The sequence below is a fragment of the Lactuca serriola genome, chromosome 2, assembly GCF_051521515.1.
Source record: "Lactuca serriola cultivar US96UC23 chromosome 2, Lser_US96UC23_V15, whole genome shotgun sequence".
NCBI lineage: Eukaryota > Viridiplantae > Streptophyta > Magnoliopsida > Asterales > Asteraceae > Lactuca > Lactuca serriola.
Genome location: NC_136409.1, coordinates 58,777,506 through 58,783,285, shown reverse-complemented (window position 1 = coordinate 58,783,285; position 5,780 = coordinate 58,777,506).

Sequence of the window (5,780 nt, the reverse complement as noted above, 5' to 3'; positions counted from 1 at the left end):
ACTAGTAGTCAGCAATGGATGGTGATGTAAGACTATGGGTAAGCCGTAGCATTCCTTAGTGGTTTCGTTAGCGGAGTTGGGGCGAGACCCTTATCTCCTAGTGATCAGATAGGGATCAGGAATGGGTAGTGGATGAGAATGATATGGAGTTTGCCTGGATAGCCCTAGAGAGGTGAGACCTTGGGAGAGGTTGCTCCAGGATATAGTTGGGTGAGACCCGTGGGCGAGGCCCGTATGAGATTAGCAGTGTAGATGAGACCTGGGAGCAGGGTTGCTCGGTAGTATGGTTGGGTGAGACCCGTGGGTGAGGCCCGAGCGAGAGTGATTAGACTAGTGGGAATAGAAGGATAGAGGCGGGTGAGACCCGTGAGTTTTAGCAGCACAGGTGGGACCTGGTAGGGACCTTAGTGTCAAGTTAGGGGATCGGGAATCCCAGGTTTGTAGTGCCTGAATGGCAGAGTAGATTGAGCAGTTATAGGTGATCGAAGTTCTTTGGAAGTCGCTGGGAGCGATTAGTGGTGGTATTGGGACCAACTACCGGTGGGAGCCGGTAATCCAGTCATTGATAGGTTGGTAGGGACCAGGGTGGTCTCAGTTCATCCAGAAGTCAAAAAAGGAACATCATAATTGCCAGGCAGTGGCAGTGCGAGCATGCAGCGCATGGTGGAATTCAGTTAGTTGATCGTGAGGTGCTCAACACCAAACCATAGTAGAAAGAAATGCCCAGTGGATACTGGCGATAATGACCCGTACTGGTAAGCGGGGGTGATGGAGTTGGTGAAGGATAGGGCCTTCACAATGACAGAAGGAATAGTTGGTTATGGGTTTTTGCCTTGGGAAGGCAAGGAATTGTGCAAGGAAAGAAGGGGTGAACCCCTATAGGTTCAGTGCAGTACTCGGTAAGTACCAGGCGGATTATCGGGTGAGTAAGTCGTGTTTCCAGAATGTTTAGGGTCAGGGTTGACCCGAGATGATTATCCGCAAGGTTTGATGCTAGTCAAAATGATCGGGCGGTAGGCCAGCGAAGGAAGGCAGCTAGTGTTTGGATAATTGGTTGGGTATTGCAGGCAGATCGCAGGCGGTGGGCCATAGCAAACTTCGAGGACGAAGTTTAGTTTAAGTGGGGAGAGTTGTAACACCCAAAGTTTTGAAGGCCAAGAAAGGAAAGAAAGCCTTAATGTTAAGGGGCGACTCGGCGAGTCCAAGGAGGAACTCGGCGAGTCAGAGCGGGATCCGGGTCGAGGAGTAAGTGACCGACTCGGCGAGTCGGCCAAGGTGACTCGGCGAGTCTGGTCTGTGCATGGAAAACCCTAAATTCGGGACTTGGAGCCTATATAAACGTCTTAATCTTCTTTCTAGGGTTCCTTACTGCCTCTTAAGCCCTGGACATCAAACCCTAGCCGCCATATCCTCTATTTGAGCCATTTATTGCCTTCAAGAGTGCATTAAGCTTGGAGAAAGAAGAAGAATCTTGAGAGTGCAAGAAGGGGGCTGTAGATCCGGGATTGGGAAGACATTTCTGAGCTTTTGGAGGTATGAACTAGTTCCTGGACCCTTTTTGCATCTAGATTTATGTGTGGTTGTTGGGGCTCTTTAGCCATAATAATATTATTTTGAGTTAGGAGCCGGATCTGGAGTTGCTACTTCAGATCCAAGTGTGTTATGGACTGGAGAAGCATAAAGTATCAGCCCTTGAGTCGATTTTGAAGCCCCTTGGCCTTAAACCCTAGTTTATGGTGATTTTTGCCTAGATCTCCCTCTCTACACGTAAAGTTTGCAACTTTACGTGGGGGATAGGCTTGGGAAGGGTAGATCTACAGTTTAGAGTCCATGCATGACTCGAAAGTCCTCTGCATGTATGTAGATCTGAATGGACTCGGCGAGTCCTTCGAGTGGACTCGGCGAGTAGCTTGAAGATGAGGAGGAACTCGACGAGTGGGATGAACAGCTCGTCGACTCGGATGATGATGGGCATGAACTCGACGAGTTGGATGAACAACTCGGCGAGTTGGATGAAGATTGCCTTGTGCTCGGCGAGTCTGCTCTTAGACTCGGCGAGTCAGGTCGCGTAACCCCAAACCCTTCGAGTTGAGATTCGAATCAGTGAGTCGCGTGGAGACTCAGCGAGTTGGTCAGGTCAGAACTCGGAAATCGTTGAACTCGGCGAGTCAGTAAGTGCACTCGGCGAGTAGGGTTGACCAAGAAAGGTTGACTTTGACCAGGACTTTGACTTGACCAGAGTTGACTTGGTTGTCTGTCAGGGGTCAGTTTGACTCAGTGTTGTATTGATATTGGTAGCTCGGGGAGCTAGTGTAGCAGTAGTTCGGAGTCAGTGGTCAGGTAGCGGTCAAAGGGATTAACAACAGCAGTTCAGCAGTATCAGGTGAGTTTCCCTTTGTATGGATGGGTCTACGGCCACAATGCCGGCCCATGTAGTTATGAGTAGAAGACACGGGGGTTAGCCCTAGGCACAGTATGCTAGTATGATATTCGGGACGAGGTCCAATGATAGAGGGCGGGTGCCCAAGGAATGGTTTATGTGATAGTTTATACTTGTTGTCTGTGTGATACTTGTATGTGCCTGGTAGGGAGGTGAGTGTGGGCGAGGTCCCGTATCTCACCAATAGCAGAGTGTGGATGGTGTTCCACATCTCAGTAGCAGCAAAGTAGGGCCGAGGCCCAAGTCAGGAAAGGAGTGAGTGTGGGTTGGGCGCGTATCTCACTACCAGTAGGAGCATGGACGGGGTTCCGTGACTCATTAGTAGCAGGTCAGGGGCGGGGCCCAGAGATAGGCGAGGCCTTAGGACAAGATTCGTTAGTATGTGTTTAGCTTATGTGAGATGTTTATGTGCTTTTATATGTTAGTGGGCGAGGCCCTGTGACAGGCGAGGCCTACATGAAACAGATTTGTATCCGAGCGGGGCTCGAAGCCTGGCGGGGCCTGGAGCGGCGGGGTCGTTGTAGTGGGCGAGACCCGAGGTAGGGGGCGAGGCCCAGGATAGCGGGCGTGGCCCAGTATGTGCAGTATATGGTAAGGTGGGGAACTCACTAAGCTTCGTGCTTACGGTTTTTAGTTTTGGTTTCAGGTACTTCCGGTAGCGGATGATGGAGCTCGGGATGATCGCATGGCACACACCATAGTTTAGACAGCCTGGGACTGTTTACTCTGATAACGAATATGTATTTTGGAAACTAATACTTTGTTTATGTTTGAAAACGATGAATTTTCTATACGTAATTCTTATTAAAAGAAATTTTTAGTCTTGAATTTTGGGATGTTACAAATATACATGCAAATTTGATTTTTCCAAGGATCTCATCCTAACTAGCATGTTATGCGGTACTTGTAACATAAAAATCTAGTAGAATGACATACCATTTTCTTGTGGTTGATTGCTTAGAGTTTTGAGTGCCTAACACCAATGATGTGAATGCCTCAAGTGGAATCACAAATCACCACACAACTTGGAAACTGAAGAGAATAGTAATGCACACTAGAAATCGGCCCACCTTCTCTATCACACACACTAGTGCCATTTCATGTGCTAAAGACCTCTTTATATAGTATGGTGGATTAGAGTTACAACCATGTAAACCCTAATACCCATGACCTTTCATTTCCATAGGATCCATGGGTTAGAAACTCCATGGACTATCCATGCAAGCTTAGCCCATCCTAAATGAACTTTGGCCTATTCTATATATATGAGTCCATATTTAATTAGTTTATTTTGATCACTAAATTAATTCCAAATTAATTTTTGATCAATACTAATTAAATAATATGATTTCATATTAATATATTATAACTTATAATATATTAATAAATCATAAATATATACTATTCTCAAAAGATTATCCATACTAATCCTTTTATAAATTCCCAATCTTAGTTACCTTAGGAAAATGTGAATTTGGTGGTAACCCATGAAAGTACACTTTGTACCTTACCAAGTCGTTAGTGGAGCGTGTGTGGTTAACCGACACACTAACATGGACTAATAAGTGTGGAAAAGGGTAACTTAATGTTTATCATAGATTGATGGAGCGCATGTGGTTAACCGGCACATTGATTAGGTGATAAAAATTAAGGGTACCACGTTAATTTTCATGGTTATTCACACCTTGTTAGTGATCCTCGGCATCCCAGTTCTGCTTTCGAATTTTTCACGTGGTTGTTTTTTGGGATTATACGCGGTCCGGGGACCATACGCAGACCATTTGTTTATATACGTGGACACTCCTTCGAGTACACGCAGTCTGCGTGAATTCTGTTGCAACTTCTCAATTTTTTCCCTTTGACCAAAACGAATATCGGGTCTTAAAATCCAACACTCTTTTACTACAAGAAGGAAGAAGAAGAAATGTTAAGTGCAAAAAGGATCTATCTAAGATATTTATTCGGAATTAGAAAAGATGATAACTTTAAGTTTTTCAAAAATGCCCTTCTTTAACGTCTTTGGCAAGATGTCTTCCCAACTTGATTCAACACTTTGGGACATCCAAATGGATGATTTCAAGGGCATTGACATTAAAACCTTCATAAAATGGCTTCAAATGATGACCGTTGACATTGAAAATTTGTCCCGTTTCTTCACTTTGTATTTCAACTGCTCCGTGCTCAAAGACTTTTAGCACAACAAATGGACATATCCATCTTGACCTCAAATTTTCGAGAAATAACTTTAATCGTAAATGGTAAAGCAAAACCCTATGCCCGGCTCAAAATGCTTGCGGGTAATGGATTTGTCATGGAAAAGCTTCGTTTTCTCCTTGTAAATTCTTGAGTTTTCATAAGAGTCATTTCTCAATTCTTCTAACTCTTGAAGTTGAAGCTTCCTATTCCTTCCCGTCTCATCAATGTTGAAGTTGCATTGCTTGATCGCCCAAAATGCATGGTGCTCTAATTCCACGGGAAGATGACATGGTTTTCCAAAAACCAACCTAAATGGGGACATTCTTATTAGGGTCTTGTACGCGGTCTGATAGGCCCACAATGCATCTTCAAGCCTCGAACTCCAATCTTTTCTAGTAGGATTCACTATTTTCTCAAGAATAGACTTCACTTCACGATTCGAAACCACCGCTTGGCCATTTATTTGAGGGTGGTAGGCGGTACAGACACAACGGGTCACGTTGTGCTTTCTTAGCATGGCCTCCATCATCTTATTGCAAAAATGCATCCTTCGATAACTAATCAAAGCCCTAGGTACACAAAGCTTTACAAAAATATTAGACTTCAAAAACTCGATAACCGTTTTTGCATCATCTAATCTTGTGGCTTTGGCCTCAATCCACGTAGAAACATAGTCAACCGCGAGAAATATATAAATGTTGCCAAATGAGACAGGAAATGGGCCCATAAAATCAATCCTCCTGTCACACCCCAAAACCGGAACGGCGGAAACGTTCTGGGGTGGATGACGTCATGTCAAGTTTCACAACATATGCAGTATAATAATCAAACTACAACAACCATTGCATTAATAGTAATAGTTTTACATGGTTTACATTACATAGAGACATTAAAGTAATACAAGTAATAATATAGTTGCAGCTTGGTACTAAACTGTCTTCACCCAAAGCTCCTGGAATGTACCTGTCTATTGCTAACCTAAGAATACAAGTTATTTGAAAGCCAGTATCAGCATTTTTACAAATGCTGGTGAGTTCATAAGTATTTAGTGTCATTTTATTCCAATAACTTTATAAAAAGTAGTAGTTTAGAATCAACAGTGTATTAGAGTCCTTTCCAGAAAATCCTATATTTTCTAATTAAC